At 33.4% G+C, this 18,527-nt stretch overlaps 1 long non-coding RNA gene across 2 annotated transcripts in view; it reads right to left on the bottom strand.

Annotated features, from left to right (window-relative positions):
- Window positions 1–18,527, bottom strand: part of LOC136839453 (uncharacterized) — a 312,435-nt gene that overhangs the window by 77,315 nt on the left and 216,593 nt on the right. For both annotated transcript variants that reach the window (XR_010853344.1, XR_010853343.1), the window contains one exon: window positions 11,210–11,423. This is a non-coding gene — a long non-coding RNA (uncharacterized lncRNA). The remainder of the gene's footprint in view (window positions 1–11,209; window positions 11,424–18,527) is intronic.

The raw sequence follows: 18,527 nt of genomic DNA, 5'->3' as shown, positions 1-18,527 counted from the left end.
TATGAAGTAAATTTCCAAAGAATCCATTTTCATAATATTTTTTAGTGAATTGTATGATTCTAATCTCCAATGATCCTGTTCTCATCGTGCGTAAGCATCTCTACCTCAAACACTTTCCACAATGATCTCTCGATATTTCCTCAACCAGAAATCCTTGTTATTCTCCTCAATCCTAGAACTGATTTTTTTATCTACCAACCTTGATCTCAAAAAAGTCTATAAACAGAGTTAACTTGCCGCTAAATGTTTGGAAAAGGAGTCAACGAGTCACTGATTTGTTAACACCAAAAATTAGCCTAACCAGGCGACAGAAATTAAGTCGTCTATTATTTTGATTCATTCATCTAATTAACACGCACAGCTTCGATGATACACAAATATCCGATCTTATATTTGCTAATTGGTCCCAAGTTTGGCAGCAAGAAGCAAAATTGTGCAATTTTACTCGGACCTAAAATTTTCCCTCAGGTGCAGAGTATTCATCTCTTTGGTTTTTGCAAAATTTAAATGTAATTATACTAAGCGTAACCGAACAGCGAAATCCCTTTACTAAAATAAAATAAACTTGACCTTTAAAGAAAAAGATGTTGATTCATATAGTTATAAAACTTAGTGTCGATAGTAATCGGAAGCAAGAGGAAAAGAATTCTGGTTCCCATCCCACCTTAGAAAAAGTTTTGTTATCTTCAGGGTTCCTTGATGTACTGGAAAAGCAAAAGACATATTTTTATACAAAATAAGAAAAAAAACTTTTTTATGACGTTATATAATCTTGAAATAGGTTGGAAATTTTAAAAGTTCCGGTTGTCCATTATTCTATGTGAAGTCATCAGAAAATGGTGCAAAATAATTAGAGAACAAAACAAAACAGAAAACAACTTTCTTAATGATGTTGTGAAGTAAATACTCGTATATTTAGACAATATTCTTTCGCAAATTATTACTATGAAAATTTGAAAGAGTTAAATACAGAATCAGACAAAAACATGATTCTAAAAGTCATTGGCACCTGTTTTGTGAACAATTTAGAGTTAAATAGAGAACCTGTTCCATCCTTGAATATTAGCTGGTTTTATGTGAGAGAGAGAGAGAGAATCGTGGGCGGCAGTAGGGGTACGGTGAATTGTAATAAAGCACGTTCTCACAAAACAAAGAGATCCATTCTCTTTTACGAGAAAGGCGTTAACTGGGATTAAGGAAAGATGAATGATTAGGGGAATTTACATTCTTTTGGCGAAAAAGCAAGTTCAGCTCACCGGACGGACCAGTATAATGAAGTGTTGTAGAACTAGAGTTGTTTTTACAGTTTTGGCACTTTATTTAATCCGATTCGTAAAGAAATCTTTTAAGAAGGGTCAGTCAGAATCAAATATACTTTATATATATATATATATATATATATATATATATATATATATATATATATATATATAATATTGATAGAGAGAGATAGATAGATAGATAGATAGATAGATAGATAGATAGATAGATACCTAAACCTTACACATTTAATTTTGTAGAAAACATAATTTAAATTCAAGAATTTCTGCACCTATATTATCTGGAGTTCCACAGGGTAGTGTTCTTGGTCTACTTGTTATTTTTAGTGTATTCAAGTGATATGGTTGTTGACCTGAAAAAGAAGATTGTTCAGCGTGCCGATGATGCAACACTTGTGGGTGTAGGAAAGTCTCCACTTATGAGAAATGAAGCTGCACTCAGCCTCAATCGGGACATGGACCGGATTAGTGAATGTTGTCGGTGGGGTATGAGGCTAATAATAATAATAATAATAATAACAATAATAATAATAATAATAATAATAATAATAATAGGAAGTATCTATAAAATGTGCCTAAATCCGTAAATGTAATTCAAAACACTAAAAAAATAGTAATTTACATCATGTTCATTAGGTGATGTAAAATATATCGTTATTCAATAATTCTGGGCACTTCCTTGTTTATTTCCAGTGCAGGAATACATTATAATCGGTTCTGTTTAATGCAGTGTAAAAAATTAATTTTAACCAAACAGCTTCGGAACATGACACGTCCAAATGCAGCAGAACGTTCAGTAGGTAAAGTTTTGCATTAGATTAGATAGCAACCTCCTTTTGCGTCAATAACTTCAGAACATTTTAAGAATAACATAAAATATCTTCATAGCATCAAAAAGCTCGTTCAAGAAAGAATGTGACTTTTACGACATGATTTTTTTTTTCAAGATTTGATGACATGGGAAATTCCTTTTGATAGAACCAAAGATCTAATCTTTTCCAGTCTCCGATAGTCAAGCTATTGATCCAAAGGAAAAAAAAAAGACATCAAAGGAACGATTTGGAATTCAATCATCGAAAATATAATGCGTTCTTCAAGGAGGATGGTCTTCAAGGGATATGAAAAGCAATCTATGTTGCACAAGTTGCAGGGTGTTGCAACAGCGAGCTCTGGAAACATTTCAGAATAAGTGAGGGTTAATGAACCGATGAGGATTCAGTCGTGGCATTTTCTAATGCACATGAGGGCGAATGATCGTTTTACAAATGAAAGGTCTCATGACACTTGATGTAATGATGTTTTAGAATTGTTTCATCAGATAAGACACAGACCAAGAGTTATGCTTCACAGTCCGGTTATAAATAGAATCCTCAGCCATTTTCGTCTTTCTCACAGTGTCAGAAATGGACGTATTTATTCTTTCCTTCTCCCACGTTATGATTTAATGAATCTTGTTCGTCGAGAATATGAGTTTATTATCCACTGTTCAACCCTTGAAAATTCGCCGATCTTTCATGTTACATATATAGTGATTTTGTCCAGGTGTTTAGACGACGCTTTGGGATTTGTAGAAATGATCTCAGGCCCAGTGAGCGTATTGGGAGTAAAAATGACTTCAGACAAGGGCCAGGTTTATGTTTCATCTGTCTGTCAGGTTTATGTTTTAAACTGTCTGCTCGTCTGCATATATATATATATATATATATATATATATATATATATATATATATATATATATATATATATATATATATATATATATATATATAATACACACATACATACATACATACATGCATACATTTCCGTGCTTTTGTCGTCAACAGCACTTTCGTCTTTTGCCATGAATTCGTGGAAGCTGTTTCTAATTTTCATGCTCTGTCTAGGTTGTGTTTATGCTTCATAACTTGTGCATTTGCTTTGCCAGTTTCGCAAATATTTGAGTGATATGTTTATGATGTTCTTGTAAAAGGTTAAAGTTTACCTCTTGCAGAAAATACTGCAAAAGTAGAAGATATACGCACTAAGTGTTTTTCGTAAACTAGTAAGTATTTACTTTACGGGCGAAAACGGCAATGGTCAGTTTTGTTTGTACAACGAGGAAAACTTGAATGGATGCCAGGTCTGTTCAGTTGTGTGGAGCCCGATAGTTACTATTATTAAAACCCTTTTTGCAAGGTTTAATTTTTTCCTGATATAACGTATTATTAGCCTTTTATGAATTTTTTCATAATTTTTTTTTATTTTTTACATAATTGACTCTGGATCTGGAAGAAATTTGATTAAGGTTATTTGTTTTTTATTGACTGTTATATTCATAAAGAAAATTGTTTTGGTTACACTAACTGAAAATTCATTCATTCCGTGTCCCGTGTTTTGTTTAAAGCTCTGTTTATGCCCCGTTTTACCTTGGTTCCGATCTGACTCATAGATTTACACAGTAGATATAGTTCTCTCTTCCCACTGTTTTACCTATAGGCTGATTTACTTGTCCTGCATATTCAAATAGCCAGTTTACTTCCAGTTTTAGTTTTGAATTTTTGAAGCGCCGACCTGAATCAAAATAAAGCTTTCTTTCTAATCTTTTATCTTCCTCAAACAGTTTAGAACTAGCGCATAACGTGAGCAACAATCTATCCAGTGCATTCTTTGGCTTATTGTTGCCTTGAACCTTTGCCCTTTCAAGGAGTTATTTAAATTCCCCCAGGACCTGAGGTCTCTTATGACCCGCTTACAAACTGAAACGTTTTCTTTGATCATGACGTTTGAACACATCTTGGGCTTTCTTTACATTAGATAGTCATTGAAGCATTTTCATTTCCTTTTCCAATGATGTCAAATTGGGGGGGTGATTAAATGGAAGGAATTTTTACTTATGTTTTTTTCTTTTAGCATTGCTTATAAAGGTGAATTATATATGTAATCTTTTTACATTCTTAAATATACAAAAGCATCATCAGCAAGTCTACCATAGCTTAAGGCAATTTCAAATTTGGCTGTTTAAAACTTCAATCTTTATTGGCTATTACCTGCTTGATATACGTTACCTCTAGTATTTAATAACGATATATTAAATTCATACTTAATAGAGATGCTAGTGGCTGCTCTTGGTTTTTTTATAATTTATCCATCACTCAAAATTTTCAAGAAATTTAATAATGACGCAGGAAATGCTACCGTACATAACATTTCAAGGTGGAATAATGTTATCCTTTCTAAAAACAAGTCACTAGATCTCATATATTTCTTGCTTAATGCCAAGGACTGACAATTTACGAATATAAAAATGGATTCGTCTTTAAAAGTTCAAGATTCATTTAAATCACTAATATCCGAATACTACTGAAAAACTTCACCTATATATCAGGTTAATTATTTATCGTGGAAAATGTTGGTATTCAGATTGCGGCTTCATATTTTATGCCCAAGAGCGTCTCGATTGCTATAGTAAGTAGCTGCATAACTGAACAAATTTAATGAACATAACTTTGCACCGAATCGCACAAAAAAGTTTCCTTTATTGGTGAACATTTTGTCCGAATAGCAACATTAAATAATATTCAATCGAAACTTATTTACTAACCTAAAAAAATGTTTTGTCAATAAATAATGTTAACGAATAAACAAATAGCTTGCTTTCGACCAACTTGGGATAAACTACACTAAGCATAAGAAAAACATGTTATTATAAACTTTCTTTGAATACCAGAATCTACTAAAAACATGGAATTAATAAAACTCGCTATTAGTGAAAACTTCCGGGGAGGTAAAGGAACAGCCTGATTAGATAAAATTTAGATAAAATTAAGATAAGTAGGCCTAGTTATTCATATGGTATCCACATGCCAGCAAATGTTGATGGGCAAGAAAACTTTTCAGATACATATCATCTTTTATAGGCTTTTGTGCTGAAGCCTTTGTTATATCATTATGATAAATATGATGATAAATATGAAGACGCTCTTTTTCTTTTACATAATAATAATGTACTTCATTATGGCTTTATTTCTTGCACAGATTTCAAACTAGATGTCTATGTGTCTTACACCATTTTTTGACAATTGCAAAAAATTTGCTTAACTCAATGGTAACAGTAAACAGTTGCTTAATGTAGGCAAATGTAAGTCCGTATAGAAAGGATTTGCTAATTTTGTCGTAAAGGTATAGATTCTAAATAGCACCATTTTCGGTTTGAGGATACTGTAGTGTTCCATAAATTGCATAAAAATCATAATTAAATGAATTCATAATTTCACCGAGTTACAACTGATACCCTCCCCTCCCTTCCATCCCTGTCTGTATTTGACAGTGACGCATATATCCAGCTAATCTGTATATGTGTATAGTACATATTCTACTCTGTCTGTCTGTCTTATATGTGTCCTGAACAGAACGCAAAATAAGAAAAAAAAGTTTCTCTCTTGTCTGCTGTAACTTCTGAAAGAGTAAGTTGTTAATGTCTGTTAGCGTGCACCTACAAAAAGAAGCACAGAAACTTTTTCATTGCAGATATAGCCATTAAAGTAATCTAAGTAACGTAACACTGATATCAACATTTACATAAATCAGAAAGCTGCAATGACATAAATCAGGAAAATGCTGCAATGACAATCACCTGTGATAGTTTTTCCCGCCAGGCCGCCGCAGGCTGTTCCTTTTACCTCCCGGATTTCCGATAATAGCGAGTTTTATTAATTCCATGTTTTTAGTAGACTCTGGTATTCAAAGAAAGTTTATAATAACATGTTTTTCTTATGCTTGTGTAATTTATCCTGATTGTGTTAAAATATGTGAAAAGTAAAAAATTATGCAGCGTACATCCGAAAACAAGCTCCTGTCGTTGACTTCGGCGGGTGTTGTTATTAAATTTAGACTTACCATCACAATCCTTTATAATCTCTTTATTCGTTAACATTATTTATTGACAAAACACATATCTGAGGGAGAAATTTAGGTTAGTAAATAAGTTTCGATTCACATTACTTGGTCAATGATGCTATTCGATAAATATTTGCAACCAATCAGCTAGCAGAAACTTTTCCGAGCTAAAAGGACACCCCTGTTCAGTGCAAATGTGCTTAAAAACCGAGTTTAGTAAGATATTCTTAGAAATAAACAAATACTACCCCAACTCCACGAGAAGTCTGATAAAATTTCTTCCCGATTAGCTTCAGTAACTGATTATAACAAAGAAATCTCTCAATGGTAACAGAGCTGAACAGAAGTAATTCAAGGAAATTAGGCTGCTTATTTTTTTTAATTTCGATGTAGAGGAAATACGAATAATTTCTCGTCTTTTGTAGGTTAGTCTCTCTCTCTCTCTCTCTCTCTCTAACTTTGGAAGCAAATAATGGATATCTTAATAAGAGACCGAACATTAACTTGAGATTTCTTTTGATAATATAATATTTGTTACATTGGTGCTGTTCATTCGGTCAATATGACAGTCTTGCATATGATATAGATTAATGCTTAAAGTATCATACATGGCTTTTACGCTTTCTTTTCAACATTTAAAGCACAATTAAATTTCTCAGTTACAGGCCTTAATAAAAATTTATAGCGATTATTGTTTTAAAAGCTCACTCTATAAGGAAGCTTTGCAATTGACCGAAATTTATAAGGAAAAAAATAACAATCTTGCATAAATGCGTGTTTGCGTTATATTGTATAATCAAAATAAGCAGTTTTGGCATCAAAGGGGTAACCCAAATACACGTTATCAGGCACATTCGTCATATGAATATTTATAGAACCATCATAAACGTTGAACAATGACACACCACTTGTTATAGTATTCCGTACACATGCGGTGGGGTGCATATTGATAGGCAGTATTAACATGCACGAGTTCTGTGCATTCTAAAAGCAGGAGTTGCAGCCTTCTTTGGTCTTATTGCATTTTCGGTAAATAAACCTACAGCAAACGATTCGTTACAGGTAGATTGACTATTAAAATTACTAAGAGGAGAGGCAAAGGAAAAACAATATAAAATCTCCTGCATAACAATTTAACATCAACATACACATTAACAGTTAGATAAAGAGATAAAATGGAGACCGTTTTGATATATACCCTAAAAAGGTCAAGATGTTACATACTTACTCATTTATTTTGAATGAGCATTGCGCGGAAATGACCGTAATGTAAAGGAATAAAGTAAGTGCCGGTGCATACGAAAACAAGTGATCGATACGTTAATGTTTAAAGATGCATAACTTTATTCTCTTATAGTATGCAGAGATCTGTATGTTATAATAGTATGAATTCATGCAACGTTTAGGTATTTGTGCCTAAGTGATAAGAAAATGGTTTCCTCTTTACTTAATCCACGGGTAGAAATTATGTTACCATAACGGTGATTTTGTGTTTTTAAGGTGGCGGAAACGTTGGTGGTAGGTGGGTTTCTTCTCATGCTATCTTGGCATAACTATACCTACCCATCTTCAATACATTATCGTTTTTATTACATTTTTAATGCAACATTCCCTGCCACTCTCTCTTGGTATATGTTTTTTTATGTCTTTCTATGTTTTTATGTTTATGTTCTCCTCAGTCCGGTGATATTTCGAGTTTTTATTATATTTTTAATGCAACATTCCCTGTTACTCTCTCTTTGGTATATTTTTTTTATGTCTTTCTATGTTTTTATGTTTAGGTTCTCCTCAGTCTGGTGATATTTCTGATTTATGTCTACAATCCACACTAAAATTTCTTTTAGAAATGTTTGTTACATTTTCCATTATTTTGTGTCCTGTACCCATTTTATCTTCCTTTTCCTTTTCCTTTATATATTGATCCCTGTCTGATGAAGAGTTTTGTATATTCTGTGAAAATTCCCTTAGGCATCATCCTCTCCCTCCAGTGTTTTTTAAATTCATATTAAGTTGTGACTGACTATTTTATCTCTTTCTTCTAGTGTGATTTTGTTATTAAAATAATCAGATATTGTTTTCCTTTTTAAACTGATAGACTCTTAACTGCATTTCAAGGCTCTTGTCGTTGAAGGTAGCTCATCATTTAATTATTGTTCCCTCGCGTGAATATACAAGTAGAATCAATGTTTCATCAAGTTTTCACCGGAAAATTTATTTTTCAATGTGCCTTGAAGTTATTGTACTTGCATTATAGATTCATCAGAATGTGTACATTCTATTTATGCGTTACGCTCTGTCATTATAATGATAAATAACTTTCCAATAATTCTAGTGGCAATTTGTGGAATTAATCTACTCTGGTTATAATGATCTACTGCAGCAGTTTTTCTAATTTATAATAATTTATAACGCGCTATATTACATTTACATTAAGAACGTCATAAATTTTTCGTATGTTAAAAATGCATTTAGTACCATATATCCTGATAGGGGAACAAATCATTTATGTAATATCGTCTCATGCATTATTTAATTTCCCATTTCTGACCTTTTTCCACAAATCACGACGATGCTACCATCCATTTCACTTTGCATGGTGGATCAAGTTTATTCTGTTTTATTCATAAAACCAGGAAATAAGACTACGTAGTCGGTTGAAAATAGGTAAATATGGTATTTACATGTTTGAGGTAGAGTCAGTTGCGTTGACCCCGTATATATTATAACAGAATTCTTAAATTGAAAGTTTTGAAGACAAAGAGCAGAGAGTGTTTATGGATACGACTGTCACGATGATTGTGAAGGAGTTCGACTTGCTGCTGAGGAGGGTATTGTGTAAAACCATGTTTATCTAATGAACAACCGGAACCGACACTTCTCAGGCGGTTCTTTCGTATCTCCGCTGAAAGAGCAGTACAGTAAGATTAGTTCTGGATAGTAATATATATCAAACTAGCTGACCAACCCGGCGCTGCCCGGGAAAACTGTGAATGACAGTCTACATGAAGGAGAAGGGAAAAGTGAAAGAGGAGGAGGAGGGGGAGAGAATAGGGGAACGGGGAGGGGGAAGGGGGAGTGGTTTGTGTTGACAGTCCGACTGACGGTTCTACTTTTTTCATGCGACCGTTCACGATTCGAACAGACGTGGGTGAGCTGACAGATATTACTGTGGTGACTGTCCCTTTTATCCAGATATTACTGTGCTGTCTGTCCCTTTTATCCAAGTATTATTGTGATGACTGTCCCTTTTATCCAGATTTTACTGTGGTGACTGTCCATTTTATCCAGGTATTACTGTTCTGCCTGTCCCTTTTATCCAGGTGTTACTATGGTGACTGTCCCTTTTATCCAGATATTACTGTGCTGTCGGTCCCTTTTATCCAGGTATTACTGTGGTGACTGTCCTTTTATCCAGGTATTACTGTGCTGTCTGTCACTTTTATCCAGGTATTATTGTGGTGACTGTCAATTTTATCCACGTACTACTGTGGTGACTGTCCCATTTATCCAGGTATTACTGTGGTGACTGTCCCTTCTATCCAGATACTCCTGTGCTGTCTGTCCATTTTATCCAGGTATTACTGTGCTGTCTGTCCCTTTTATCCAAGCATTACCGTCTGACTGAAAAGCATTTCCAATAATATATCTGTATGGTTTCTGGTACATGAAATGAGGTATGATAAACCCGTAGTTTCTTTACCACTTAAATTACAGAGGGAAGGGGATGGTGGAAGGGGAAGGGGAAGGGGGCAGGGGTACGGGTTTGAAACCTACCCTTTTATCTAAGTTGGGTCAAATGATGACCACGTGCCAGATTTTGTCTAGATCGGTCAAGTGGTTCGGATTTCTATAGCGCACAAACATACAAACAAACATGCAAACAAACTTACAAAATTCACTTTTATATCTAAGATGGTATAAGAACCTTGTTGTTTTCTAGTAATTCATTACGTGAAGTGCTAATTCACCGGGGATAGATAAAAAAAATCAAAACGGGAACTTTATGGGTGTCATCAAGCATGTAGTGAAAATGTGTAAATTTAGGACTGTCGATATTCACAACGAATACTTTTGATGTAGCGTTTTATGAAAAAAAAAAATATATTACAGTGTTCTGACATTTTCACTCCCCAGGTGTTTAGGAAAAAAATAAATCGTGAGGGTTTGAAACAAACTTTTAAACGATATTGGTTCGCCTTGCAAGTTTTGTTACCACAAAAAAATAACATGGCAATTTCAATCACGCTTTGATAGTAGGATGAAATTTGATGACGGAATCAAAGGAAATCGCCCGGTTTGTTTGCCCAGTAGAAATGGAATCAGATTTTTTTTTTTTTTACTGCCTTACACAAACCCGCTTCCTTTTCCGTTGCAGATAACTCAACCGGAATCTTTATAATTGCAAATGGTATCTATGCATTTCAGTGCATAAAATTGCGATTGCAGATGCTTCAGCTATAAAAACGATTAAATAACTTTCCATAAATCTAGAAGTTTTAGAAAACTGGAAAAAACAACCCTTAGTTTCTCTACTGGTTTCAGGACTTGTGACCGAGAACGAAGACAGTTTCAGATATAGAAATTGCTTTCCTCAGCATCTCGCGATGAAAGAGAACCTGGAAATTCTGAAAGCTACCGCACATGTTCTAATGTATATCGACTGACTATATCAATTATTACATTCTACACGATAACATACTTAAATTTCTCCGAGAGTAAAATGCCGGAAGTTTAATCACTGTAACGTATTTTACGACAGGAATGCTGACAGCAGTTCTTAACGCTTGTGATTTGTGTGCTCTTCAACACAACAAACAAAAAATGTAAATTGAAATTTAAACAAAAGAATGGTATATGGAACATTATTTAAAAAATTACCTAAGGAGTTATGAGATAAATTATAGAAATAAAGAAATCCGACTATACATGGAAGGAAACAAAAAAGAAATTCCACGATAAACAGACGTTGTTTACGGAACATGATAAAATTTTCCTTATAGAATATGTGGAAAGAAAAGGAAAAATAATTTAAAAACAGTAGAAATTCCTACCTCGGTAGTAACCACGTCGGAAGATAACTTGTACTTTCTGCATCACATTCAGTGACTCTTCCCCACTTTTTGGGAATAATTTTCAGATACTACTGATCCGCTGCGTTTAGCTTCGTGTTGGGGAAGGTTGAGACTTGAATGGCTGGAAAGGGATGCAGAATCTCTCGTTGTTTCTGATTGGTCGACGATCACAAGGAATCATAAAGGCGACAGTCTGTAGGGATAACGATAAAGAACAGAAAATATTAGAAAGGTAGGTTTGTAGATAAAAAGTTTAAAAGTAATACGAATAAGTTTAGAATTTTAAAACATAAAGCTCCCATATGTATCCTGCAAAAAACTGATTGCAGGAATGAAACTTATAGGAATGCATGTATATTAGTTAATTTCATTAGAAAAATACACATTTCTAGAAGCTACAATGACCTCTTTACTTGTTTTCTTACATACGCTCATTTATTGCCAGCCTTGAACTTAGATGAAGGGACATGCAAAGGGATCCTGCCTACCAAAATGGAATTCGAACTCAGACAAAGGAGAGGTTAGGATGACATTAACCAAAACAAATGATTAATTTTACCCCAATTTCTCACAAGTGAGTTCCAATCCTCACATTATCCTTGGCTTATGTGACTGCCGTTGTGCTCAAAGACAGAGGCTCATCCACCATTTAGTATTTTAGTGGGTATTTCCTCCAAGAGGGGCATGGAATCTTCCAGCAGCCACTACCAGAAAGGATCTCAGATCCATGCAGCATGAAAATACTGCGGCAAATACACGTTTTGTTTCAAATGGTAGTATTAAAATGATAAAATTCATCTTTTCAAAATTGTTCTTGGTGCCGTAAAAGACATTCGTTTATGTGAAAGACAACTATAAACAAAATGCAAGTTTTGTACTTGAATTCTTGTGTTCCTCATCCAGTAGAAGATGAAAGTGCATCAATAGTCTTCAGAATTATTCCTTTAGTCACTTTTGTCCAAACAGAAACAGAAGAGTCCTCTCTGCACATTACCCTTCATTAGGAAAGCGAACTTTTAGGCTTTGGGTTGGAAGGCCAATCTAAACTTTTAATTACTTTCTGAGCAAAAATTCATTATTGTTTGTTAACATGTGCGACAATCGTTCAGAAACTCTGGTAAATCAGTAACTCATGTGATAACAGATAGTGGTTAATGAGATTTTTAATTCACCACCTCTGTTTGCCCTGCGGCCTGTTGTTGTCTAAAATGTAAATGTAAACTGCTAAACCTATTATGAATGGCATCATTTATTCACTCTACTAGCATTTAGCTACGATTGCCAGCTTTATAAATTCATGCCTGAGGCTCTGCAACCAACTTATATATATATATATATATATATATATATATATATATATATATATATATATATATATATATATATATGTGTGTGTGTGTGTATATATATATAAATATAATATATCTATATATATATATATATACAGTACATATATATATATATATATATATATATATATATATATATATATATATATATATATATATATATGAGTATAAGAATATATAACTATATATATATATATATATATATATATATATATATACATATATAGATATATATATATATATATATATATATATATATATATATATATATATACATATATAGATATATATATATATATTATATATATATATATATATATATATATATATATACATACAGGCATGTGTGTTTTAACAATACAAAGTAGGAATGAAAGGAGAAGAGTAGAGGGAACAAATAGGTTTATTGTGTGCTTCGCCGGCATTTGAAGTGTAAAAGTATACATGAAAAATAGTACGAAAAGTAACAAAAATAAACGAGAAATAATGAAACTTAAGGTAATTAAAAGATAACTGAGCCCCCAAAATACAAAATTAAGCATAAAAAAGGTATGGCATAAGAAAAAGAATTTTAGTTTAATGTCAGTACATTTGTCAATGAGAAATTCGCGGTATCAGACAGACAGAAGATAATAAAAATGTTCAAATGTGTAAAAGACAAAAAAAATGTATGTGCAATACAAAAGTTGTAAATGCAGTGTTTTACGAATTCCCTTGGATTAAATGAAAATTAACTTATCCTGAAATAAGATATCAGATTATTGTCGATTGAAATTGCTGATGAAATTTCAAGTAACAAATAAAAATATATTCCCTTCCAGAAAAAGAAATTGGAGAATCCTAGACCTTTTTTTCGCTTGAACATGGCGAGTTATTAGTATTAAAAATTATGATAATGTCTTATCACGGCGTATTTCAAAGGAAAAGGCAATTAAAAGCAGTTAAACGATTTGGACTCTGGCGTGAGGACAGACCCTCATTGAAGAATAAAAGTCATTATTCTTTTAATAAAAGGAGAAAATTAAATCTGCTATTTGGTGCGATATTAAAAAGTTGAGAGAAATCATTTCGAAAATAAAGATTTTCGTGTGTAAACAATTTAAGCATTATTTTATTTCATATAATACTTTCTAATTATAATTGTGGTTTAACTTTCCCTATAACTGGAAGGAAAGTATTGTGCTTTTAAATACCTGTATGGTAGTTTTCTAGAAGTAATTACAAAAAAATTAAAATAAAATATGACTAAAGCAAATAACCGATTTACAAACATATCAAAAGAATTTTGCTTTCTATAAATAATGTGTTATCATGGTTCTACTTACAATAATTGAATTACATACATACATACATAGACACTACATACATACATGCATACATACAGTACATACATATATTCAAGTATTCATTAAAAAAAACTCGATTCTTCCACACATCAATTGGTAAACTGACTGGAAAAGCTGATTTGTTAACGATAATAAATCCGTGTATGGTGCCAAACAGTCTTCCTGAGGGAAACCCTTGAGATCATCATTCCCCATTTTCGTTATCGATATGTTACCTGACACGTTTACAAGTGAAACCGCCATCGCCAATAATTATCATTATCCGAAAAAAGATTGCTTTGGAGTTTAAAGATACAAAGGTCTAATATAAGAGGAGATAAATAATGATTCATCAACAACAGAAGCTGAAACAAACGGAACAAGAGGCGTCTCCCCAGAGTAAGGTTGTAACAGTGCTGAGAGGTACTGGGCCCGCGAGGAAATTTAATGCAGCAAATCATTTGGATAGCTTGTGAAACGCAGAGTCCGGTTGGTTTCTGTTGGAAATATGTCAACTTTACTTTCTATGATACGCGTTTTTCAGTTATAACTAATTAGTTCCAACTTCAGCGTCTGAGCTTCAAATACTCTCTTTGTCGAGAAGAAAAGCCAATATCCTTAAATGCAGTACACAGTTAGGAGTCAAAAATAAACAGCAATTAGGTCTCTGAGTCTTTCTGCTGGTCTTGGTTTCAGGCAGCCATTCACAAATTCTCTTAAGACTTGAACTCAAAGAGACTGGGGAATCAATGCAAGACGAAAGGCGGAAAATGGAGAATGCCTGGGTATCTGAAGGGGAGAAGTGTTAGGACAATATACGAATAAAGATAGAGTGGCTAGAGAAATAGTAGAAAGTCACTAGTTAACTGAAGAAAAAGTAATTGCTGAAACGAACGAACCCAAAAGAGCACCATGAAAAAGGGGAAAGACTGATGTATCAGGTATTGTAAACGAGTCACGATAAAATTATGAAGCCATCACACATACATTTTCCAGAACTATAGGCATCCATCACACATATATTTTCCAAAACTATAGGCATTCATACTAAAATTCAACTTTAATAAATATATACATACACACATATATACAATAAACACACACAATACAGTATATATGTGTGTGTGTTTGTGTGTGTGTGTGTGACAAATGGTGCTCATGATCACCGAGTCATTTCATTAAATTTTAAAAACTGAAAATAAAAAAGAATAGGAAGCTAGAGTAATATGAGTAATATTATATGGAAACTGCTCACTAAAGTTAAAGCCAGCACCGTTAATGTCTAAGGAGAAAGATACATACTGTACTTAATTTGACAGGGACAGTAAACGACTTCTGGTAACCTCGATCATTTTTCGCTCTTTACGTACTAGACTCATGCCTGAATGGTGCCAAGTGACCATTATTTTGTTCTAAACAGAAGTGGGTATTGGATGTAGTGCGTTTTCAGGTCATAATGGAATATGATCTCCTTGTGGTCGGTGGTTTGAATTCAGTAAAGGTTATGTATTTAACCTTATTTCTGGGAAACTGAATGTCCTTTCTATCAAGGGAAATGAGCCTTTTATGCGGAAAAGTATTCGAGAGAAGTCATTTTTATGTTTGTTCCTGTGCAGTTCTGTATAAAGACTGATAACATAATTAGTCTTTCTCGATAGGTTAAATACAAGTGTACTGGTTTTAGGTATGAAAGGAAAAGCCGCCTCAATGTCGCTGATGGTAAATAAACTTATTGGAAATATGCTCATTTTAACGGCTATCATGGTCATCTTTAAAAAAATAAATAAAATCAGTGACCATGCGTTATTATACGAAATCATTTGAGGCAAATGAAAGCAATATCAATAAGTTTTCCCCCGTTTCATTTTGCGTGACTCAGAAGTACTCAAATTAATATTTCTGAATGCAATATTCTTAGGACATTTTATTCTTGGAGAAATCCAATATCTTTTCTCGCAAGACCACCAACATTTTCTCGGCTATTTTGTATTCAGTTCGAAAGAGAAAATCTGCATTAGCATCGTGGCAGAAACTGTTGTAAATTGGTCAGAATAAGGACACTTTAATCTTAACTTGGCAGATTTCCTCTAATGCCTGTAATAAAATTCAATTTACACTGGAAGTTGGAATAGCGCGTAGATGCGGGCGACCCAGTTTGAGTTTGTACCTGGGCCAGTCAGTGTGATCACGTTTGATCACAGATTCGAATGTAAATTTTCCAGTTGGAGAATAATAATAGTTTCTTGTTTCCAACACACACACACACACATATATATATTATATATATATATATATATATATATATATATATATATATATATATATATATATATATATATATATATACATACCATATACATACAAATATATTATATATATAAATGTAGATGTATGTATAAATACACACATAATATATATATATATATATATATATATATATATATATATATATATATATATATATATATATATATATATGTGTGTGTGTGTGTGTGTGTGTTCTTCTCTCTCAAGTTAATAACTCCTTCATGGCTACTCTCTTTCCCAGTAATCTAGGGATTCTTTCATTATTATTCCCCCCCTTTTCTATTAATCTCCATGCCCATATCAACCACTTTACTTGCGTGCTTCAAGAAGTTTTACCTCTGATGCAGCGAAACACTTCTGTGGCTTAATGCTTGCAACCGATTGCGGAAAAAAATTATATAAAAAACTGCGAATTTATTATTCGAGTGTGACTGCAGCCTCCCAAATATATTCAAGGCGGTAAACATAACATAATTTAGCTCGCAAGAGAGGGCATGACAGCAGAATGAAAAATGATTATTGCTTTGTTGTCATGTTTCATGATGCCTGGGCTCCTCAAGTGCGCGACTATTTCAGGTTGCTCGAATATTGCAAAGAAATAATCTTTTCTTAAGGGACCTCTACTGCAGTATTCTGGAAATAAATATAAAATCAAGTAAGTCGGAATGAAATTATCGTAAGTATCTTGTAAAAATATCATAAATTATAAGTATCATGATTATATAATACCCACTGACATGTATGTAGATAGTAAAGGTTAACGATTAACCTAATAGCGTCGAAATTCTTCTTTCATTAAAGGGATTTGTTGCGCCCAGCCTCATTTACGGACGTGAATTTTGATATCAAAGTGAATGGATGGTTTTTCATCACGAGCTTCATATAGTGACCGACCCCTGGAGCTACGAAGAGGCCCTGCCGCCTCCGTCACAACAACTTACCGAAAACAATCACTATAATACTAATTAATCAACTGACGCTTAAGCAGAAACTCGAGCGACTTAGTGCTGTATAATCAGTGAGTAAATGAAAAGCAAATGATGGCAACTCTAAAATGGGGAGGTGGGAGAGGAAAATGAACTGAAACGAACACGGACACGGAAGGTGACTGAGTAACCTTTGAACATTATAGGATTATATGCTAAATGCAAAGACTGAAAATACATCATTTATTCTTCACAAACATTGTTATTTACGTGCTCTTCTGTCATTTGCGCTATGGCACATCTTAATTTCATGCCGATAAATGCAAATATTCAATTCAGTGAAAAGACTAAGGTTTTGGGCAGAACCTCCAATCATAAGCTTTAAACATTTAATGAATTATTGTTTATTGAAAAACTGGCCCCCTCACTGAACACCCAAGCCATGTCTGCACCTCTCTATCTCTCGTCAACTGTTCACATTTTTTCGCTTCTTTGTCAGTCCGTCCCTCTGCCTCCACACTCGACGTTTATTCCTTACTCATATTATTAGCTGATTTTGTTTTATTATACCTTATATTATGTGTTTTAATATTTGTCGCTTAATTCAATTGTACTAATTAGGTATTATTACCGTGTAGCTTGGCAATGAGGCCTGTTGGTTGGCTTCGAAACGTTGCAACCGAATAAAAATGACTTCCTTGACCTGTTGGTGTGCTTCCCCTGCCTTCGTTATATTGTTGGGTTTTGAGAAACCTCCGCCTGTTGAATATTCATTGGGATTTTCCTCTGATTCGCCCTGACTCCACCTCTACGCTTTCCTGTTCGCTCTTTTTTTTTTTTATATGACTGAAACTTAGCCGATGTCAGAACTGTCGTTCACAAATAAGGCCATCACTCAAAACAACACTCAGATCGTTAGAACGCAATACCAAAAAAGAATTCTTAAGGCAGAATGTGACCTGGAGTTTTTACAATTTTGTCCTTAACCAAGTAACGTAATATTATATATATATATATATATATATATATATATATATATATATATATATATATATATATATATATATATATATATATATATATATATACATAAAAGTACTAAAAAAGTACTAAAGGTGTCCATTTCATAGCTATGGAAAACGATGCACAGAAAATAAAACTCCCCAGCTTCTTATAGCTACATCCACTGTATCAAGTACCAAATTAAAGAAATGTCATTTCAGATCCCTCTGTTATTTTCAAAACGGCATGAGAAATACACTAAAAAAAATCAGAAAAATGTTCCGATCTATGAACTATGTGTCAGAGCTATTTGAACTAAAGTTACAGCAATAACAAATAGAGCGTGGGCAACCCACAGCTGGGAAAAACGAGTAAGTCAACGCAGGCG

This window comes from Macrobrachium rosenbergii, chromosome 6, assembly GCF_040412425.1.
Source record: "Macrobrachium rosenbergii isolate ZJJX-2024 chromosome 6, ASM4041242v1, whole genome shotgun sequence".
In the NCBI taxonomy this organism is placed as follows: domain Eukaryota; kingdom Metazoa; phylum Arthropoda; class Malacostraca; order Decapoda; family Palaemonidae; genus Macrobrachium; species Macrobrachium rosenbergii.
Note: the sequence above shows the minus strand (reverse complement) of the source record. Positions and strands in the feature narration are given on the sequence as shown.